Below are 23,771 nucleotides of genomic sequence, written 5' to 3'. Positions count from 1 at the left end.
CCCTCCACGGGCACCCCTCCACCGTCTACTGTTCATCCAGCCCTCCACACCACAGGGTCCTGTTCAACCACCCCTCCACGGGCACCCCTCCACCGTCTACTATTCATCCAGCCCTCCACACCACGGGGTCCTGTTCATCCAGAGGCAACGCCACCGCTCACTGTTCATCCAAACCCCCCCCCCCCCCCCGCAACGCTCACTGTTCATCCAATCGATCGGCTTCAGTTAGCAGCGGTAGTGAAGGAATCGCTCGATCGGGTTCATTTAACAGCCATCGATCGATCGCTCGGGTTCAGTAACGCGTAGCCTGCAGTGCAATCGCTCGGTTTCAGTTAGAGCCCAACGCCTCGCTCGGGTTCAGTTAGAGCCAACGCCTCGCACACACGCGCGTACGTGTACGAGAGAAACACGCATCGCTTGGCCCCTGACCTCCCACCGTAACCGGGAACTCCCCAAAATTTTCCTCGCCCTCGCTTCTACCATGGTTTTTTCCGTCATGGACGGCCCAAAGAATGTCATGCAGCTGCGTCTCCGGCCCGCCCAGGACGAAAAGCCCATTTTCTGTCATGATTTTTTGTCATAGAAGTAGGAGCCCACCACATCTATGATGATACCGGGTTTTGTCACAATTATCGTCATAGAAGTGTCATATGTATGACAGAAAAAATTTCGTTCGGCCCAAAATGTCACGGATGTGTCTTTTTTTGTAGTGGAAGCAGGACCTTTAACAGGCCAGAAACACACCGAGCCGTAATTTGGCCCAAATACTTAGCGGACTGTTAACGGGCCAGGTGACCTGGGCCGCGATGATGACAAGTTTAGGACGGGCCGTTGACGGGCCAATTTGACACTAGCCATACGGGCCTTAACTGAGAATGTTGGGCCTTTAGCTGGGCTGGCCCATTATGGTCTGCAAAATCTCGTCTGCCTTTAGCTGGGCCGGCCCATTATGGTCCGCTAAATCTTGTGGGCCTTTAGTTGGGCCAGCCCATTTAATATTTATGGCCCACTTTTGGGCCAGTCCACGTGTCAACATATCATAGGCGCATCTCGACCATTGGATGAGTGACACATGTGCCAACGTGGAGCTAACACGTGGTTCCGTCAGCCAATGAGAATTTTACACGTGGAAAATCAGCATTGGTTGTCGCTGTTAGCGGGTTATCGGATCCAAAACCGGACTCGGTAGCTTAACGGCGAGCCGTTACGGTGGATGCCACGTGTCGGTCACCCTTGACGAAAGCACTTCCATGACGCGGCATTTATCGTCATGGAAGTGGACACTTCCGTGATGATAATTTTGGTAATGTCATGGAACACTTCTACGACAGCACAGGTATGAAAATCTTGTTTCTATCATAAAATCGTCATGGATGTACATGCATGACAAAAACGTGACCTACCGTGACAAACACGTATCATCACGGAAGTGTATTTTTTGTAGTGAGAGGTCTTTTTTTGTAGTTGCTTTCCTGAGAGGAGTCGAGGAAGGCGTCGCGTGCTTGAAACTTGACTTGCCGCCGGTACTTGCAGATTCTCTAGTCGAGGTAGGAGGTGCCGAAGTCGTTGGTGCTTGAGTGTAGGAGCCATAGGTCTTGGATGAGTACTTGGCATACTTGAAGTCTTATTGTACTTGTCGTTCCGCCTTGGTCGCTTGATGAACTAGCTCGAGAAGGTTTGAATATGGTTGGAAATCGGCAATCTTCCGTATTGGGTGTGTGAGGCCGTCCAAGAAGCGTGCCATAGTTTGCTCATCATCTTCCTTGACATTGGCTCGTATCATGGCAATCTCCCTTTCTTGATAGTATTCTTCCACCATCTTCGTGCCTTGCTTGAGGAGTTGTTGAAGAGATCTCGTGTATAGTATGTAGGCACAAAGTGAGCTCGCATGACATCCTTCATTTGTATCCAAGTCGTGATAGGAGGCTCGTTATTCTCACATCGTCGTTTCACCACCTTTTCCCACCAAATGAGGATGTAGTCTTGAAACTCGAGAGATGCCATTGCGATCTTCTTTTCCTCATCGTAGTTGTGGAGACGGAATATCTTGTCTACTTTCAGTGCCCAAGAGAGATACTCCTCGGGGTCGTTGCTTCCGGGGAACTTGGGCATGTTGAACTTGAGCTTGCCGTAGCGGAGTTCTTCATCGTAGTGCAGGTGGTGATGTCGCTCTTGGCCTGGAACAGGTTCTTCGTCGCGATGACACTCTAGGCGAGGATGAGGGCGCGACATGTGTGCCCAGTTTCGCCTTTCTTGTTGTTCTTCACGACGTGTCGTTTCTTCTTGTCATGCTTGACGAAGTGCTTCCTCTTGTTCACGGACTTGGCGGCTACGAGTGGCAACGGCTCTTGAGGACTCTCGGAGTGCGTCTTGGGCCGCTTTAGCTTGAGCTTCATGGCTTTGTTGCTCTTGCCGGTTTCGGTCGCCATCTTGAGAGGGTTGTCGGGGATGATGTGGTGGTAGTTGGTCTTGGTCCATGGCTTCTCGTTCTTGGCGTCGCGCCTGCTCACATGCTCAAACTCGGTCTTGTAGGCCATTATCATGGAACAGATTTTCTTGCGCTTGGCGCTCTTGAGTGTTGTCACGTCGAGGAGAACTTGTGTTGGAAAAAGAGTATGACAACGAGTGGCGACTTGAGTGGCGCCGTCTTGGTGAAGAGGTTGAGGAAGACGAGCGGTGCGTGATCAAGTGGCGGAAGTTGTCCACTTGTTTGGAGAGCTTGTCGTCCAAGTACTCTCGTTTTCGTGCTTCCGATTGACGTAAGTCGTTGGCGAGTTGCTCGATGCGATCACCCAAAGCTTCACTTTCTTGATGTAGAGCTCGTTGGGCGATGAAGAAGTGCTTCTTGGTGACGTAGTCGCGGTCGACATCTTGCTCCTCGAAGGGAGGGTTTGCCCAAGAAGAAGGCCTATCCATGATGTGGAAGTGGTGGTGAGTAGGAAAATGAGAAAAACAATACCAAAGTTACCTTTTCCCAAGATTGTGGATGTATCAAGTACGATCCCATGTGATGCTATAATAGTAGAATTGGTACCGGGTTTTGTTTCTCACACATACACACATAAAAGGCTTTTCGAGGATCTCGATTAGGATATGTCACAAATAATTCAAGCAAACGATTGTCTAGATATTGAAAAGGTTGAAAAGATTCACAAATCGCAAGTAAGACAAATAGATCGAACCCAAAGATATCACTAGGAACACACACACAGAAGATAGATGGGATCCGCACAACCAAGGGGTGAGCTCAAGATAGATGTTGCTCTTGTTGTCCGGATACTAGAGAGACGCTAGCTCAATTGCACTAATGGGCTAGATACGCTAGTGCACCAACCTAATAGAGAAACGAGTCGTCTCACTATCCCAAGTATGCTTATGTATATATGAACCTCAATGATGAACTAGGTGAATGGACTCAATGCTAATGCTTACAAGCTCTTGCTTCTCTTCTCTTTTGCTTAAAAGCTTCTTCTTCTTTTTCTATTTTTTTTACTATGCCACAATGCTTGATATACGAGCCACGATATGAGGTAAGAAGTAGTATATGCACGGGAGAGATGTAACACTAATGGTGCACTAAGGCGTGGCCCGGCAATACTCAACAAGCTACTCTCAATGGGTAAGCTACGCAAAAGAGGCTCGAAGCTATCAGGGTAATGGCAAGTGTAGCACAAAGGCGTCGTCGAGGTTACCGTCCTTGCTTACGGTTGGTATGAAGATGATGTTGCCAAAGATGACGTGGAGTCCGAGTCGATGGTCGAGTGGCGGTGATGATGACGTCAAATCGTGTCTAAGTAGCCGAAACACCTTAGGATACGAAGGAAACCGCGACCCAAAACTCAAACAACCACGAGAAATATTGTGGAAGAACATGAGTGGTGGTGGGGTGACAAAATGGTGTAAAATGGGATGGCCGAAAGTTTCTGTGAGGTCCGTGCGCACGGGGTCTGTGAGGCCCGTGTGCACGGGGTGTGCGGGTGGCGGCTGGTCTTGCCCGAATCAGTGGCTAAAACCCAAAATTGGTTAAGATTATGCCGTGGGATGGTTGTTGGAGGTGGTAGAGGGGTAGATCCACTTGCCAAACACCAAATTTGTGGATCAAATCAACCAAATTAATCTCACAAGATCAAACAAATTGCAAGAAAAAATTTGGGGCTATTTTTGGTGGGGATTTTCGGATTAGGACGAAAAACAACAAAATCAAGCTAGAAAATGGAGGGTTGGGACTCCAATATGTGAATCAACCTTGCTCATGATACCAAGATTATGTAGGGTGGAACCCTAAGAGGGATCTTTTCACACTTGGAGGGGAAAAAGAGCATGAACACCAAGAACACAAAGAGGAATTCACTCCAACAAAACCCAATTACACATCCACTAGAATAGCAAACACATAGATCCACAATAATACATGAACAATCCAAGGAAACAAGCACTAGGTAAAGGTTCTTCCCACTCCTAGAGGAGGTGAGGTCTTGATGATAGTCTTCTCCTTATGGAGGTCTTGAAATCCACAAGGATTCTTCCCTAAAGGGGTCTTGATCCACAAGAGGGAAGGAGCAAAGCTCACAATATCTCACATATACTTTGCTAAGTCTAAACATAACCCTAGGTACGAAATATATAGGCTTGGGGTCGAAGTGGAAGAAGAGGGGATCCAAAACAGCATCTCAGCCGCCCATCCTGTAGGGCCGGTGCGCAAGGGGTAAGTTGGGCCCGTGCGCACGGTATAGGCCCGTGCGCACGGGGGTGCTCCAGCGCCACTTCCTGTAGGGTCCGTGGGCACGGGGTTTCATGGGCTCGTGCGCACGGGGTCGCCTAGGACTTTCTGCCCAGCTTCGGTTGGGCTTGGTCTTCATCCTTGGTGACTTGGGTCACTTCTCCTTGGCCTTGGTGATGTTCCACAGCTGCTTGGGAGGGTTCCTCTTCAGACCTAATGAGGCATAGAGTATTTTGGTGAGGTAGCATCCAAGTTCCACTTGTATCCATATGCATGTCAACTAGGAAGGAGTTCACCTCGGTTTGCATAGCACGTGCTCTAGCTCTTGTCATGGGTCCAAGTGGGGCTTGATGTGTTGATGTAGATTCCATGGGGATGATTGACGGATGCTCCGCATCAGGAAGTGTTTATCAACGCGGTTGATGTAGTCGTACACCTTCACAATCCGTCCCGATCAAGTACCGAACGTACGACACTTCCACGTTCATCTTGATGACGTCCTCGCCTTCTCGATCCAGCAAGAGATGTGAAGTAGTAGATGAGTTCCGTCAGCACGACGACGTGGTGACGGTGGTGGTGAATCTATCCGCAGGGCTTCGCCAAGCACAACAGATGTGGACGGAGGATGAACTAGAATCAGAGGGAGAGGGGGCGCCGCACACGTCTTGGTGATCGTGGTGTGTGTTGCCCCTCTCCGTCCTCTCATATATATAGGTGGGGGTGGAGGAGGGAGGCAACCTAGGGCGCCCCCAAGGGGACCGGCGGCCAGCCCTGGCCGCGCCCCCTTCCCTTCTTGGTGCATGGGGAAATGCAAGGGGGTTGGCTTCCTTAGGGCGCCCCCTTTCCCTTTTTTTCTCTTCCGTGGAGAAAGGTAGGTTGGGCCGGGCCCTCCCTTTCCTTTACAAGGCCGGCGGCCAGGTTGGGGTGCGTCAGCCCCTTGTGGGCTGGTGTGCTCCCCTCCCATTAGCCCATTAGGCCCAGTAACATCCCGTGGCCTCCCGGAACCCCTCCTGGTGATCCGATAAATATCCGGTGCATTCCAAAACCTTTCCAGAGACCTAACACTATCATTCTATATATCAATCTTTACCTCGGGACCATTCCGGAGCTCCTCGTCATGTCTATAGTCTCATCCGGGACTCTAAACAACATTCGGTCACCAATTCACATAACACTACAGGAAACAGCTCTTTTGCCGTCTGCCACGGCGGACGGCAAAGGCACGAACGGCGGACGGCAAAGGCCTTTGCCGTCAGCCGCGGACGGCAAAAGGCTCCGGCAAAGTAGGCTACGGTAAACAGCTGCTTTGCCGTCTGCTTCCTGGCGGCTGACGGCAAAGGCCCTTTGCCGTCTGCCGCGGACGGCAAAGAGGGCGGATGGCAATAATTGTGCTCTCAGTCCGTAAAGTGGCTAACGGCAGACCTTTGCCGTCCGCCGCGGACGGCAAACTTTCTAGTGCCTTTGCCGTCTGCCATATGATGTCATCTACACGTCACTACATGGCAGGCCTTTGCCGTCCGCCGCTGACGGCAAACTCTTTGCCGTCTGCCGCTGTAGGCAAACTGACCAAATGGGTCAGCTCCCAGGAAGCACAGCTGGATGCCACGTGGCCTCTTTGCCGTCCGCGGCAGACGGCAAAGAGCCCGTTGCCGTCGGTGGCAGACGGCAAAGAGCCTGCATATTGGCTCTTTTTTCTGTTTTTTATTAAATCCAACAATTTTCATCACAAATATATATGACATATACAGATATATTTCACAGCAAACATATAAGATATATATGATATATATGACAACAATTTTCACAGCAAACATATAAGATATCCAACATGCAGAGTTCCATCATACATAGTTCCATCACATATGTTCCATCCAACTACCAAGTTCCATCATACATAGCATAGTTCATCCAACTACCAAGATACATGCATAGTTCAACGATACAAAAGAAACAAAGAAAGGGATAAGGAGCACTCCATCTATGCAAGCTTTCGTCAAGTGAATGAAATCTGCAAAATGAAAAATAAGAAAGTTAGAAATAGGTGACTAGAACAAGAAGAAGACTAGAACAAGAAGAGTATGTCATTTATGGGCTAACTTACGTGAAATGGATCATATATGAGCTAACTAAGTTGAAATGGGTTGTTTATGAGCTAACTAAGGTCAACTGGATTGTTTTTGAGGTAACTAAGGTGAAATGGATCGTTTTTTAGCTCACTTAGGTCAAATGGATCATTTATGAGCTAACTTAGTTGAAATGGATCGTTTTTGAGCTAACTTTGTTGAAATGGATCATTTATGAGCTAATTTAGTTGAAATGGATCTTTTTGAGCTAACTTTGTTGAAATGGATCATTTATGAGCTAATTTAGTTGAAATGGATCTTTTTGAGCTAACTTAGGTGACATGGATCATTTAAGAGCTAATTTAGGTGAAATGGATGTTTTTTAGCTCACTTAGGTCAAATGGATCATTTATGAGCTAAATTAGTTGAAATGGATCTACTTTGTCAATTTTATTACGTCCATGCAACCTACACTCTAATAGGTAATGATAGGTCCTAATCCCACCCGAGTATGTTTAGATTGGGTTCATTTTCCCATGCTATGCTCCGGATCCTACGCAAAATTTCGGCAGCACCTCCCCGCTGTTCTCCTGATACACGTCTCTGCAATAAACAGAGAGGATGTGTACCCGGAGAACAACAGGGGAGGCACTGACGAAATTTATGCGTCGGATCCGGAGCAAAGCATATGGGAAAACGAACCCAATCTAAACATACTCGGGTTGTCCATGGATAGCGTTGGACAATTCGAAAGAATCAAGGTTATAAATATGCAAATGCATGCATATTTATAACTATGATGCTTTCGAACGGGAGACACATATTGGTTACGCATACTGATGATTCAAGACACATATATAGCTAGCTATCAAGTTTCATCGGAATAGATCAAATAATTAATGGGGGAGGAGGACATGTCATTTGTGCTCACCCACGAATGAAGGGGCAGAGCTCGTCAAACGCACGACGAGGTCGTCGAACACCAAACCTCGCAGCGATGAAACAACTGCACATTTAAAACTACCCGATCAACACAATTATATATGATGTTTTTCATAACAAAATCGAAAAATATATGACCTAACTAATAATTCACAAATATATGACCCCGTCGGCCTCTGGAAGGCCAAACAACACCTTTTCGGGTGGTGTCGGGGGTCGGGGTGTCGTGTCGGTGTCGGGGTGCCGTGTCGGGGTCGGGGTCTCGGGGTCGGGGTCGGGGTGCCGTGTCGGTGTTGGGGTCGGGGTGTCGGGTCAGGCTCGGGGTCGGGGTGTCGGGGTCGGGGTCGGGGTCTCGGGGTCGGGGTGTCGGGGGTGTCGTGTCGGGGGTCGGGTGTCGTGTCGGTGTCGGGGTCAGGGTGCTGTTTCGGGGTCGGGGGTCGGGGTGTCGTGTCGGGGTCAGGGGGTTAGGGGGTCGGGTGTCGGGGTGGAGTCGGGGTCGGGTGTCGGGGTGTGGTGTCGGGTTTGGGGGTCAGGGGGTCTTCTCATTCTTCTACTACTTCTACTTCTTCTCATTCTTCTACTTCTTCTCATCCCCCGTCTTCTACTTCTTTTCTTCTTCTTCTTCTTCTTCTTCTTCTTCTTCTTCTTCTTCTTTCTCCTCCTCCTCCTCCTCCTCTTCTTCTTCTTCTTCTTCTTCCCCCTTCTACTTATTCTACTTTTCGTCTTCTTTTTTCATCTTTTTTCACTTCCTTTAATTATGACTATTTAACTAAAACCTAACACTAGTCTAATATAATCCAATCTAATTAATCTAATCTAGCTAACTATATAACCTTAACCTAAACTAAAAACCTAAACTAATTAAAACTAAACTATTCAAACTAATTAAACCTAAACTATTTAAACTAAATAACCTAAACTAATTAATTCTAAACTGAAAAAACTTAAACTAAAAAACCTTATCTAAACAGAAAAGAAAAACAAAAAACAGAAAAGAAAATAGGACACAGGGGGGGCAGGGGCTCACCGTGGGGGGCGGCGACGGGTCAGGGAGGGGGCGGCGACGGGGCGGCAGCGAGGCGGCGCAGCGATGGGGAGGGGAGGGGCAGCGATGGGCGGCGCTCCTCAGGGGGCGGTCGACCCGCGGCTGCAGCGGCAGCGGCGGTTGGTCGGGGGTCGGGGGCGGGGACGGGCGCGGCGGTACAGGGCCTAGACGGCCGCGGCGCGGCTGGCCGACGTGGAAGGAGCGGCGGGGCCGCGATGGAGGTTGGGAAGGGGTGCGGGGCGGCGGGGAGGCCGGCTACGCCGGACGGGGTCGGTGGCGGCGGCACGGGCTGGTGTGGGCGGGGCGATGTGGAAGAGGCGGCGAGGGTGCGGTGGAGGTCGGGGCGCCACAGGGGAGGGGTGCGTGGCGGCGGGGCGGCCGGCTACGCCGGACGGGGTCGGCGGCGGCACGGGCTGGTGTGGGCGGGGCGATGTGGAAGAGGCGGCGAGGGTGCGGTGGAGGTCGGGGCGCCACAGGGGAGGGGTGCGTGGTTGTGGGTGGGGAGGGAACGAGAGCGAGAGAGATGGGGACAGAGGACGGGGGCGGGTGGAGAGAAGAGACAGAGGACGGGGGCGGGACGGCCGTTAACGTACCCGCCTCTTTGCCGTCCGCCAACGGTCGGCAAACATTCTTTGCCGTCCGCCAACGGATGGCAAAGAGGTGGGCTTGGGTTGGTTACACAATAACTGAACCCACCAACCTCTTTGCCGTCCGCTAGCGGACGGCATAGTTTCTTTGCCGTCAGCCAGCGGACGGCAAAGAGTTGGCTGATGGCAAACACCTTCTTTGCCATCAGCCACTTCTTTGCCGTCCGTTTTCGTGTGGCTGACGACAAAGACCTTCTTTGCCATCCGCCAGCGGACGGCAAATAAGCTAATTCCAGTAGTGTAACTCATATAATACTATATCGTCAACGAACGTTAAGCGTGCGGACCCTGCGGCTTCGAGAATGATGTAGACATGACCGAGATGACTCTACGGTCAATAACCAATAGCGGGACATGGTGATGACCCACAAGTATAGGGGATCAATTGTAGTCCTCTCTATAAGTAAGAGTGTCGAACCCAACGAGGAGCAGAAGGAAATGACAAGAGGTTTTCAGCAAGGTAATGTCTGAAAGCACTGAAATTGTAAGTAGTAGATAGTTTGATAGTAAGATAATTTGTAGAGAGCAAGTAATGGTAACGGCAAATAGTATGCAGCAAGGTAGCCCGATCCTTTTGTGGCAAAGGACATGCCAAAAAGGTTTCTTATAATAAGCAAGGTGTTCTTGAGAGCACACGGGGATTTCATCTAGTCACTTTCACCATGTTGGCTTGATTCGTGTTCACTACTTTGATAATTTGATATGTGGGTGGATCGATGATTAGGTGCTGTTCTTACTTGAACAAACCTCCTACTTATGATTAACCCCCTCGCAAGCATCCGCAACTACGAGAAAAATACTAAGATAAAATCTAACCATGGCATTAAACATTTGGATCCAAATCGGTCCCTTACGAAGTAGCGCATAAACTAGGGTTTAAGCTTCTATCACTCTAGCAACCCATCATCTAATAACTACTCCACAATGCATTCCCTCAGGCCCAAATATGGTGAAGTGTCATGTAGTCGATGTTCACATGACACCACTAAGGGAGTCACAACATAATACCATCAAAATATCGAACACGTATTAAGTTCACATGATTACTTGCAACATGATTTCTCCCGTGACCTCAAGAACAAAAGTAACTACTCACAAGTGATAAACATGTTCATGATCAGAGGGGTATTGAATAGCATAATGGATCTGAACATATGATCTTCCACCAAATACCATATAATAATCAACTACAAGATGTAATCAACACTACTAGTTACCCACAAGCACCAATCTAAGGTTCCGGTACAAAGACTGAACACAAGAGATGAACTAGGGTTTGAGAGGAGATGGTGCTGTTGAAGATGTTGATGGAGATTGCCCTCCCTAAGATGGAAGAGTTGTTGGTGATGATGATGACGATGATTTCCCCCTCCGGGAGGGAAGTTCCCCCGGCGGAATCGCTCCGCCGGAGGGCAAAACTGCTCCTGCCCAAGTTCCGCCTCAAGACGGCGGCGCTCCATCCCGAAAGTCCTCTCCTTATTTTTCTAGGTCAAAATGACTTACATACCAAAAGTGGGGCACCGGAGGTGGGTCGAGGAGGGCACAACCCACCAGGGCGCGCCTGGGGGCCCTGGCGCGCCCATGTGGGTTGTGCCCACCGGGTGGGCCCCCTTTGGTAGTTATTTGCTCCAATATTCCTTATTTATTCCATAAAAAATCCTCGTGAAGTTTCAGCTCATTTGGAGTTGTGCAGAATAGGTATCCTGACGTTGCTTTTTCAGGTCCAGATTTCCATCTACCGGTATTCTCCCTCTTGATACAAACCTTGCATATTAAGAGAGAAAAGGCATTAGAATTACTCCAAAAAGCATTATTATGCATAAAAACATTATAAATAACAGTAGGAAAACATGATGCAAAATGGACGTATCAACTCCCCCAAGCTTATACCTCGCTTGTCCTCAAGCGAAAAACCAAAATCGAAAAACATGTCCACATGCTTAGAGAAAGAGAGAGAGGTGTCGATAAAAACAAAATACGGACATAGAAGCAGCATGCATATTATTGTAACAACAACAAACTTTATTAAAACATAATAAACATAGCTCTATCATATAACTTCTCATGAGCAAGTAACAACTCATCACACTATTTAAGTATAAAGCATAAACTCTATTGAAAACCAACAAACTATGTTCTCAGTCAACTTTGCAATTCAATTCATCATCTTTTCAGGAAGGGTCATGTATCGGAGCCCTTAGGCAAGTCCACATACTCAACCATCATATAATCTTCTATGATTGCTAACACTCACCTCATACACATGGGCAAAAAGTTTCAACCGGACACATAGAAAGATAGGGGCTTATAGTTTTTCCACCCAACGTAGTCACCTCAAGGGTGATGTCAATAATAATAACTCATGCTCACCCATATCCAGCTGGACATATGTGCCTAGATCTTTCCTCACCACATGATGCTTGCCAAAAGATAAAATAAAAGGAATAGAGAGGTAAATTTTGACTCATCATAAAAGTAAAAGATAGGCCCTTCGCAGAGGGAAGCAGAGGTTGTCATGCGCTTTTTTGTTTGTATGCTCAATCTCTTAGTGCAAAAGAACATCACGTTATATTGCCCCTTATGATGGCAACCTTTATTATGCAGTTTGTCACTTTTATTCTTTGCCATCACAAGTTCGTACAACGCTCAATTTTCTCTTACACTAAATGATCTTACACATTTAGAAGCAATTTTTATTGCCCTTTTTGCACCGATGACAACTTACTTGGAGGATCTTACTCAATCCATAGGTAGGTATGGTGGACTCTCGAAAAAGATTTGGGTTTAGGGGTTTTTGGATGCACAAGTAGTATCTCTACTTAGTGCGGAATTTTTGGCTAGAAAAGATATTGGACAAGCACCACATGTTAAAGGATCTATGACAATATAACTTCTATGTGGATATGAACACATGTAAGTCATTACGTTGTCTTCCTTGTCCAACGTCAACCGTTTTGGCATATAATATTTTGATGGGGGCTCACAATCACAAAAGATGTCTAAGATAGTATATTTGCATGTGAATCTTCTCTTCCCTTATTAATTCTTTCATGAATTGCATCATTGACCAATGCTATGTTTGTCAATCTTCAATAAATTTTACTACTCATACTTTTCCTTAAGTGATGTCATTGCTTACCATAAGATTAGCATATGATATTTTTCATTTATTTTCTTTCTTTTTATTGAAACAAAGAAGTAAAGAAAGGTAAACTCAAACTAACTTTATTATATATCTCGCACACAATTACATAGGTAGATAGATAGATCACTAAGCAAACTTCTGAAAGAAAGATCAAACTAAGGTAGATAAAGGTAAAGATAGTGATGTGATACGATACCGGGGCACCTCCCCCAAGCTTGGCTTAAGCCAAGGGGAGTGCCCATACCCGATACTCAATTATCCTTTGGTGGTGAAGAAGGTGTAGGTGGTGGTGATGAAGTAGCGAGCTTGTCCTCCGGTTTCCATGGCAGAGTCTCACCATCATAAGATGAGGCGAGAGTCTAACGAGTCCTGCAACTGGCAGCCAAACTCATACCTTTAAACCTTGCCTCATATTCAAAGACTTGGTTTTGGAGATCATAGATTTGGCTTTGTTGGAAGTTGATCCGCTCAATGAGGGCGAAGATGACATCCTTCATGGGCTGGCCATCCACCTTGTGATCACAGGAGAAACCCGTGATCATGCGGTGATTGTCATCAAGTCCACGCTCCACCATCCCCTTGCACTTGAAGACCTCTTGCACCATTGCTTCAAGCCTGGCCTCCATGGTTCCCTTCCCTTTGGGACCCAGGGTGTCTCGGATGTGGAGAACCCCCTCTCTCATCTCAATGGATTGAGGGTGCTTCATCACCTCCGACAAATAGGGGTTGATTACCCTCTCAAAGAATTTGTCCTTGGAGGAGCTCGGAGTGGCCATGGTGATCTAGATATGTCAGAAAACAGCAAGAAAGAAGAACATAGGATTTCTCTGTGATACGGAGGTCATTAGGTTCGGGGGTATATAAAGATTATTTATCTTGGGAAACAAGCAAACAGGAGAAAAACGGAGTCAGGAAGGTACCCGAGGTGGGCACAACCCACCGGGGCGCACCTGGCATGCCAGGCGCGCCCTAGTGTATCGTGCCCACCAGGGTTGCCTTCCTGGTTGCTTCTTATTTTCCTAATTTTTTTAATATTCCAAAACTGACAAAAAATATTTTTGCGGATTTTTCGGAGTCTGTTTACTTACCGCATCACGTACCTCCCTTATTTGACGATTCTGGAGTGTTCTGGAAGGTTTCTTTTATGTGTTCCTCCGGTGTCATGGTTTGGATAATATTGCTTTCAACATTAATAGGCGTACCTGAGATATAATGTTTGATTCTTTGACCATTGTCCACCTTCGGGTTTGTACCTTCGGCATTATTTATTTTGATGGCTCCAGAACGATAAACTTCTTTGATAACATAAGGCCCTTCCCATTTAGAGAGAAGTTTTCCTGCAAAGAATAAAAAAGAGAGTTGTACAATAAAATAATTCACCCACTTTGAATTCCCGCTTTTGGATTCTTTCATCATGCCATCTTTTAACTTTTTCTTTGAATAGCTTGGCATTTTTATAAGCTTGGGTTCTCCATTCATCTAGTGAGCTAATATCAAATAACCTCTTTTCACCAGCAAGTTTGAAATCATAGTTGAGTTCTTTAATTGCCCAATAAGCTTTATGTTCTAACTCAAGAGGCGGATGACAAGCCTTTCCATAAACCATTTTATAAGGAGACATACCCATAGGATTTTTGTAGGCTGTTCTATAGGCCCAAAGTGCATCATCCAATTTTTTGGACCAATTCTTTCGATACCTATTGACAGTCTTTTGTAAAATCAATTTTATTTCTCTGTTGCTAAGTTCTACTTGACCACTAGACTGAGGATGATATGGGGATGCAATTCTATGGTTAGAATCATACTTGGCAAGCATTTTACGGAAAGCACCATGAATAAAGTGTGAACCACCATCAGTCATTAAGTATCTAGGGACTCCAAACCTTGGGAAAAATAACTTCCATAAGCATTTTAATAGAGGTGTTGTGATCATCACTACTAGTTGGAATAGCTTCTACCCACTTAATAACATAATCGACAGCAACCAAAATATGAGTATACCCATTAGAGGAAGGAAAAGGTCCCATGTAATCAAATCCCCAAACATCAAATGGTTCAACAACAAGTGAATAATTCATAGGCATTTCTTGACGCTTACCGATATTACCTATTCTTTGACATTCATCACAAGATAAAACGAACTTATGAGCATCCTTGAAGAGAGTACGCAATAAAAACCAGATTGCAATACCTTGTGAGCAGTTCTGTCTCCCGCATGATGTCCTCCATAAGCTTCGAAGTGACACTTAGGTAGGATTTGTTCCTGTTCATGCTCAGGTACACAACGTATAATAATACCATCTACTCCTTTTTTATAAAGATGTGGGTCATCCCAAAAGTAATGTCTTAAATCATAAAAGAATTTTTTTGTTTTGTTGGTATGTGAAGCTAGGAGGTATATATTTAGCAACAATATAATTAGTATAGTCAGCATACCTAGGTGTGCTATTAGAAACATTTATTGCAGCTAATTGCTCATCAGGAAAACTATCATCAATAGGTAGTGGGTCATCAAGAACATTCTCCAACCTAGACAAGTTATCAGCTATGGGGTTCTCAACTCCTTTCCTATCAATAATATGCAAATCAAATTCTTGTAGGAACAGAACCCATCTAATGAGCCTAGGTTTAGCATCTTTCTTTTCCATAAGATATTTTATTGCGGCATGATCAATGTGAACTATTACTTTTGAGTCCACAATATAGGATCTAAATTTATCACAAGCAAACACAACCGCTAGAAATTCTTTTTTAGTGGTAGCATAATTTCTTTGTGCACTGTCTAGAGTTTTACTTGCATAGTGAATAACATTCAATTTCTTATCAACTCTTTGTCCTAAAACAGCACCAACAACATAATCACTAGCATCACACATAATTTCAAAAGGCAAGTTCCAATCAGGTGGTTGAACAACAGGTGCAGAAATTAAGGCTTTCTTGAGTGTTTCGAAGGCTTCTACACAATCATCATAAAAAACAAAAGGAATATCCTTTTGCAAAAGATTTGTAAGAGGCCTAGAAATTTTAAAGAAGTCTTTGATAAATCTTCTATAGAAACCAGCATGACCAAGGAAACTACGAATACCTTTGATATCGCATTTTCTCAATTGCATCAACCTTAGCTTTGTCCACCTCAATACCTCTTTCAGAAATTTTATGGCCCAAAACAATACCTTCGTTAACCATAAAGTGGCACTTCTCCCAATTCAAGACAAGATTAGTTTGCTCACATCTCTGCAAAACTCGATCAAGATTGCTTAAACAATCATCAAAAGACTTCCCATAATCTGAGAAGTCATCCATGAAATCCTCAACAATCTTTTCACAAAAGTCAGAGAATATAGCAGTCATACATCTTTGAAAGGTAGCAGGTGCATTGCATAAACCGAAAGGCATACGTCTATAAGCATAAGTTCCAAAAGGACAAGTGAAAGTGGTCTTTTCTTAATCAGGTTGGAAAACATGTATTTTTGAGAAACCAGAATATCCATCTAGGAAACAAAAGTGTGTGTGCTTAGATAATCTTTCTAGCACTTGTTTAATAAAAGACAGAGGGTAATGATCTTTTCTAGTTGCTTTGTTTAATTTTCTAAAATCAATTACTATTCTATAGCCTGTAACAATTCTTTGTGGAATAAGTTCATTCTTATCATTAGGAAAAACAGTAATACCTCATTTCTTAGGGACACAATGAACATGACTTACCCATCTACTATCAGCTATAGGATAGATTATACCTGCTTCCAGAAGTTTTAGTATTTCCGTTCTTACCACTTCTTTCATCTTCGGATTTAACCGACGTTGGTGATCAACAATGGGTTTAGCATCAGGTTCCATATTAATCTTGTGCTGACATAGAGTGGGACTAATGCCCTTAAGATCATCAACAGTATATCCAATAGCAGCTCGGTGCTTCCTTAGAATTTTCAATAATCTTTCTTCTTCATGTTCTGAAAGGTTAGCACTAATAATAACAGGATATATCTTTTTCTCATCGAGAGAAGCATATTTCAAAGTGCCAGGTAGTTGTTTTAATTCAAACACATGATCACATTTAGGTGGAGGAGGACCTCCTGGTGTTTCGATAGGCAAATTGTGTTTAAGCAGAGGTTGTTGTTCAAACAAGATTCTATCTATTTCATTTCTTTCATGCATAAGCAAATCATTTTCATGGTCTAGCAGATGTTGCTCTAAAGGATCAGTGGGAGTTACAACAATAGAAGCAAGACCAATAATTTCATCCTTACAAGGAAATTCTTTTTTATGAGGTTTTCTACTAAACTTGAAAAAATTGAACTCATGAGACTCGTGACCAAAGCTAACACCGACCGTTTGTTTAGTGCAATCTATAGTAGCATTGACGGTGCTCAAGAATGGTCTACAAGCGGTTGGTGGATGATATAAGCTTGGTATCGACACCCAAAGCCTAAAAATATAGTCTCACAGGTGGTATATGAAGCGTCCTCTACAAATTATGGTGACTCGAGGCTGAATGACGACCTTTTCAGTCAATATCATTATTGACGGTTATTGTGCCGCCTATGCTAGAGTTGCTCCCTAAAGCAAGTTCAACAGTCCCCCTAAAATTTCTCCCCTATTTCTCAAAATAGGGGACTGCCTTAACAAGATTCTCCCCTAAAAATTACTCAACTCCAGCAGTTCCCCTAAACATCTCCCTTATTCTATATTTTAAGAATATTTCATAACTACCAACGGCTAGTTTTCAAATGGCTAGTTTTCCAATGGCTAGTATTCGGCTCTATAAATACATGATCACCCCTCATATCTCTCACAATCATGATTATGCCTCCTCTTCTACTTCTCTTTCGCCATCTCTCCACAACGAAATGAGTCGCCGTCGAAGCTTGGCCCGATAATTTGTGAAGATTCCTCCTCCGAAGACGAGGAACTCATGATGGCTGCAATCGTAGGAAAGGAAGAACAAGCCCGGTTGGATGCTCCACGACATGGAGGTTCACAACTAGGACGCTAATCTCTTCAGCGTGATTTTGCGGGACGCTTTCAGAACCTCCACAAGGACTATTTTGCTTAGAACTGTACCTTCACCCCGAGGATGTTGTGCAATAGGTATGAAACTGGTGCATCCGTTTCGTTTTCACCATAGTAGCGATTCTTCATGTCTCATTTTAAGTTTTTCTTCACAGGTATAGAATGCACCGTCCTCTTTTTCTTCATAGGACAAGTAGGTTCTTCAGGCCCTTCGAGATCACTTTATCGTTCTTCATGCTTTTCGAGATCAATTTGTTCTTCTTCAGTCCAGTGCAAATCATTCAATCCGACATCACTTTGCAAAAGATCAAAATAACTCTGGCTGTCCATTACCAAAATCTGAAACAGAAACAAACGAACCATACATCATATAGATGTGCAACAACCAGTAGCAAATAACTACCGGCAATCAGTTGCAAATAGCTATGTAAATGTTATCTCCCAGTAGTAAATAACTTGCAACAATCAATAGCAATCAGTAGAAAATACAAATAAAATCAAATAGCAGCAGCAGCCAGTAGCAAATTACTAGCGATAGCAGCAGCAGCCAGTAGCAAGCTATCTCTCTGATCTATATCTAAATGTGCAGCAATCAGCAGTACAACACATCATACAATAGCATACATCATAAAAGGAAGCACCATACATCTATATAAATGTGCAACAATCAGCGCATCTCTCTATCTCTGCTCTCTTTCTCTCTGTTCTCTCTAGGAGAAGCGTGTAGCAAGCCACACCATGAATGGATCCATGTCATCTCTCTAGCAGCACCGCCCAGCTCCTCCCTTCCAGCACGTCCCAGTCTTCACACGGCGGCCACGCCACCCCTGTATCACTCCCCGGTAGCGCCATGACTCCTTAGCCTAGATTCACTATTTTTTGCCCGGATCAGAGAGAAAACTGAGGAGGGAACGAACCTGCGATGCGGTGGCGGGAGGGAGCTTTCCGCAGCAAAGTCGGGGAGGGGATTGGGGAGGTCGTAGTTCCCCTAGATAGAGGGGAGAGTGGCAGCGTTTTTGGGGAGGTAAAAAAAGGGAAGTAAATTAGGGCGCTGCTGGAGGTAGTTTTTTCTGCTTTCTCCCCTGAAACAACGATCGGAGAGGGCTTCGGGAACTGCTGAACTTGCTCTTATGATGACTCGAGCGTGCAAGACTAGCCACAGTGGGAGTAACTTCAGCAGTAACTTCGAATCCAACTCAGCAAATTTGTCTATGTGGCAATGAGTTAATGAAGAGAGAGGTAGTTTGAGTAACTTAGCTAGTTACTGTAGCATCACATGTCCCAATGCAATATGAGTCTATAATTTACTCCCTCCGTTCCTAAATATAAGTCTTTCTAGAGATTTCATCAAGTGACTACATACGGAGCAAAATGAGTGAATCTACACTCTAAAATGTGTTTACATACATCCGTATGTTGTATTCTATGACACCACACCTATGTTACTACCCACTATGAAGGTAGTAACATAGTCTAGGGATACTAGATGATACCCCGCGCGCTGCGGGAATTGTAGAAAGAAATAAGAGGATATATTAGAGAAATGAAATATAGATAATTTGAATATAATTGTTAACCAGTCATCTCCCAGCTAAAATAAAATCATTTCATAAAACTAAACAATTCACAACTGGGAAGAAAAATACAAAGATTGTGTGTTTTATATCATATCAATGTTTGCCGGTGTTTCCGTTCCAGTGACTACTCAACCATCCGCTCAACCAAAATAACCGACACACAAAGAGCAGATAAAGAAACACAAAACAAATAAACATTGGAGATCTCCCTGGGTGGTGGTAATGCTTCTTTGTCACTTGCATGAAATTCCTTATCTTCATCTGGCCACAATAGCGAGTAGTCATCTGCATTAACAGGGAGGACAAAACAGAATAGCGTGCAAGAACATTTGCATGATGGTGAGAACAGAAGCGTACCAGTTCAGGTTGTATCATAATTCTGCAAATTTATTCAATCTACTAGATTCAGCGAATGAAATAATTATACAAAAATTAGCGAGAAAGGTAAGTTTTAAAATGAAATAAGGTTGTGAGCCAGTTAGACTTCATAAGACAATGCCAGGTAAGGGAGAAAGCTCTTAAACTTTGCATAGTGGAACTTTGGTTCAATAACGGAACATAGCATCCCATAAGCATATTACGCATTCCGTACATTCTATTCTAATTAATATTGTAAGAATTATGGCTTGGGAAGTCAGGATACCTTGTTACAAACAAAAGGCATGTACGTTGTGTCAAAAGATTATGACAATAAAGAGGGATTAGAATTGAATCTTACGACGCAAAGACGGACATAATTAGACTGTAGGTGTAGCACTGAAGCAATAAAAGAATAACAATCTGTTACGACCATTAAAGCAGGAGATGTTCTTAAGTCTATATATTGGGAAAATAGCACTCGAGTCTTGACAGCACAACATCCAGGAACTGCTAGATGATTCCATCATATACTATTTTTTTATCATCTTCCTTTGACTGTTCACAGGCCTATACTTGTCTACACTCTCGGGTGTGCATATATGATGATGTAACTCACGACAGTAAAACATCAGAATGATTGAGACTCAATCGCCGAATATAGAAAAAAGTACCTGCAATTAGCAAAATATTTTGATTATCCAGAGATACATTCAGCAAACATCATAGATTACAAATATAAGGTTTGTTGAATGACAGAGAGGATTACTGATGGCATTCCATTAGAGAAGATTTGAGCACTTTTTGTAAGGTAATTTCTTTAGAAGGCTTCTTTAGCAATGCTTGCAAAAATAATGCACCCAACAGCTAACAAAGCAAAGGAGTAGGAGTTACCTTCACTGGACGGTACGTATCGCCTATATCAAAGGGGTACAATAATATGATTGACGCCGCCTGCTAGAGAAAATTGGTTAGTAAACAACAAATCTGCAAGTTGAAACTATTTTTTTGGATCTGGGTGTGTATCTTGATGGCAGCAGATCATGGTGTAGTTCAGGTATGACGCAGGAGCTCTCCTCCCCTGACAAAGCAAACGCTTCTATCGGCTGCATATCTACCTGACCATGTTGCATCATACGAAATTGATATCTCCACTTGTCCTCTTCCTTTATCTAGTCTCCGCCATCCTTTTCTCCCGATCTATGTGCAGGTTGAGGCGCACGCAAGCGGCAATGATGCTGAAAGTGAAGGAAGTTTTGCAATATTAAACCTTTATACGAATTACATGCATGAGAACTTGAAGCATCAAACCTGACAGTTTTGCAATATTAAGATCGGTCGGATTCAAGAGTAAAGAAAATCTTTCATCAGTCATTCGTATGCGAGATGCTGATTCAAGGGCAGAGAAGCTTGTCAGTCATCAGTGAGGTCATATTGGTTTGGGTAAAATATAAGGGAATGCCTAGAATGCACTGTATACCTACAGGAATAAAACAAACAAAACATTTTATTGCCAGAACATACAGATTCTAATATAGAGATAATCACAAAATGACAACATTAACTACAAGAAATCTTGAGCAGATGATCTCATCATATAGTGCATAATGTTAATCTCGGTGGATGAATAAAAATGCAGCAAGAAGCTATCATAGCATCACCGCCTACCTCTATGGTGTAGGATTACAAGCGGTCAGAAAGTTGAATAGAGATCAAGTGGCATCCTAATAATGCACAACAGTAAGCGAAGGTGAAGGACTTGGAATTCAGCAATAAGGGCTTAAAAGATCCAACGCATGAATAAACATCAGTGCGTACCTTCGTGTAGTAGCAGAAGTAGGAATTGATGGATTCCTGACGGCGTGCGACCTGCTGCAAAATCAAGATATATAGGTGTAGGGAGCCATCTCCAAAAATAAATGAAAAGAAAGATGATGGACCCAGACGCTATTGTGAAGAGGAATAGAGAGATTACAGGAATCGAAAGGGAAATTGCGATATTCATGTACCAATCTTGATTACTCACGAAGAACTCTTCATGTGCAACACTTAATTATATAGAAATAGTCAAAAGGGAAAAATATTCACAACTTAGATGGAGTTTGTAGTAGAAATACCTCTGCACGATGCCCGATTGCAACGAGGCAGCCACGGTGGCATCTATAGGAGCAGCGACGCTTCCCATGTGGGTCGCTTGTGGTTGTGCGGCCAACTTGGCCGGCACATGTGTGGGCAGTGGATGCAAGAGGTTGCGGCTGGTTTGGGTGGCGCAGATGGCAGGTGGAGGAGCATCACCAGAGCTACATTGGATGGAACAAAGACATAGACGTGGGGAAGGACTGGGGTGCCGCCGTCTTGATGATGCAGGCAACACACCAGCGAAACGTAGCCCCAGAGAATCCTGGAGTGCAATGGAGGCAAGCCAAATCGGCGGTCGTGCCGGAGAGCACCTGGCGTGGAGATGGGATCCCAGCCGCCGCCGCCCTGTACAGTAGATGGGATAAGATTTCTGGAGGGGGTCGATGGGTTGCCTCTTGCGTGGAAGATGTGAGCGCCGGGAGGGGAGAAAAGAAAATGAGCGATGGGAAGAGGAGGAGATTGCGCTGAACCCACGTAACGGAGTGATGGTCAATTGGGCATTAATAGTAGCGCGCACATTAGAGGGTCGGTGGAGATAGTCGCGGCTGTAGGCATCGAGCTACAGCTGATACAATGGTTAACGCAATTGAGATAACATGGTTGATGACGTGGATAACTTGCATGTTTAGATAAATAGGTTAGTGGGGTGAATTTCTTATAGCATCTCCAGCCGCGCCTTCAGAAAGGCCATCTCAGGCGATTTTTTCGCGCCAGCGCCGAAGAATCGGCCCAGTCGCACCCCAGGAGCCCGATTTTCGCCGGCCTGGGCCGAAATTAGCGCCGGCGGACCCAGGCCGAACCCGGCGCGCTGGGGGCGCTCGGGGGCGCCGGGGCGAGCGGTTTTGGCGCGAAAGAGCCGTGGGCCCGGCGCGTCAGCGACACCGCGCGTCGTCTTCCCCCCAACGCCTCGGTTTCCCACAGGGAATCAATGGCAAGGCTGCCGCCGGTCAGCCTTACCATTGATTCCTCAGGGGCGGCGCGCCGACGCCTCCCCTCCCTCGCACGCGTACACACGGGCGCGGCGCGGCTATATAAGCCGGCGGCCTCCCTCGCCTCTGGCCATACCAGCCCTAGCCCTAGCCGCCGAGCTCTACCTCTCCCGAGCGCCGCTGTCGAGCCCTCCCTTTCCCGAGCGCCGCCGTCGAGCCCTCCCTCTCCCTCCCTCCCTCTCCCGATGGCCGAGCGATTCCCGGAGATGAGGCGGCGCCCAACGGCTTCGGCCGCCGCTCGCTCCACGAACAGGAGTCTTGGCTCCTGTTCCAGGCGAACATCCCGGCGCCGCCGGACATGCGCGCCGGGCCGACAGGGTGGAGACTCAGCAACGGGGGAGTGCCCATTCCCCCGTCGCCCGACGCCGTGGCGAAACCGTCCTACTTCGCCGACGAGGTCGAGGTCGTGCGCGCCTCCCTCACCGACGCCCAACTCGCCCTCCCCGAGTACGCCGCCGACAACCAAGCGACGTGGACGACATACTTCCAGCGCCGGCAACAGCAGAGGATGACGTCCACCAATGGCGCGCCGGTGGTGGCCGGCCTGAAGAACAGCGAGGGACGCCACCTGTGGTGGGGTGTCCCCGGCCGCACCCTCGAGGGCGTTCTGACGTACCTCGAGGGCAGCAACAACCCGCTGTTGGCATACCCCCCGGCGAGGGCGGCAGCCACGGCCATGGCTCACCGCCGACGCGACGGGCAATGGTTGCCCAGGAGGTTCGGCGCCTCCTCTTCTTCCTCCTCCTCGCGCTCTTCCTCGCACTCCTCCGGCGTCAAGGCCGAGCCCGCGGCGGAGACGCCGCTCGGCCGGCGCACTCGCAGCGTCGGCATCGTCATCAACGAGGGCGGCCGGCGCGCCTCCTCGTCGGCTCCTCCGCGCTTCGTCAAGCCCAAGACGGAGCCGGGGCTGGCGCCGGTGAAGACGGAGCCGGGCCTCCCCGCGGTGAAGACGGAGCACGGCGGCGACGTCGAGCTCGACGACGACGCGGCCCTGGAATGGGCGCGCGCGGACTCCCTGAAGATGGCGAGGGAGCGCCAGTGCGCCGCCCTGCGGCGATTCGCGCAGCGCCGCCGGGGCCGCGACGAAGGAGGAGTCGTCGTCATCGAGGACAACGACAATGACGACGCGCCGCCGCC

The 23,771-nt window shown here is 46.3% G+C and overlaps 1 long non-coding RNA gene across 4 annotated transcripts; it reads right to left on the bottom strand.

The window, feature by feature from the left end:
• Window positions 1-19,203: 19,203 nt before the first annotated feature.
• LOC123096324 (uncharacterized) lies at window positions 19,204-22,111 on the bottom strand. Of its 4 annotated transcripts, none has more exons than XR_006446542.1 (3): window positions 20,818-22,111; window positions 20,401-20,744; window positions 19,204-20,180 (listed from the first exon to the last, which is right to left on the bottom strand). It is a non-coding gene; the product is annotated as an uncharacterized lncRNA (long non-coding RNA). The 4 variants fall into 4 exon arrangements; XR_006446540.1 differs by having other exon boundaries at window positions 20,401-21,378; window positions 21,624-22,111; XR_006446541.1 differs by having other exon boundaries at window positions 20,401-21,375; window positions 21,624-22,111.
• Between the last annotated feature and the right edge of the window lie 1,660 nt (window positions 22,112-23,771).

This window comes from Triticum aestivum, chromosome 4D, assembly GCF_018294505.1.
Source record: "Triticum aestivum cultivar Chinese Spring chromosome 4D, IWGSC CS RefSeq v2.1, whole genome shotgun sequence".
Lineage (NCBI taxonomy): Eukaryota > Viridiplantae > Streptophyta > Magnoliopsida > Poales > Poaceae > Triticum > Triticum aestivum.
Note: the sequence above shows the minus strand (reverse complement) of the source record. Positions and strands in the feature narration are given on the sequence as shown.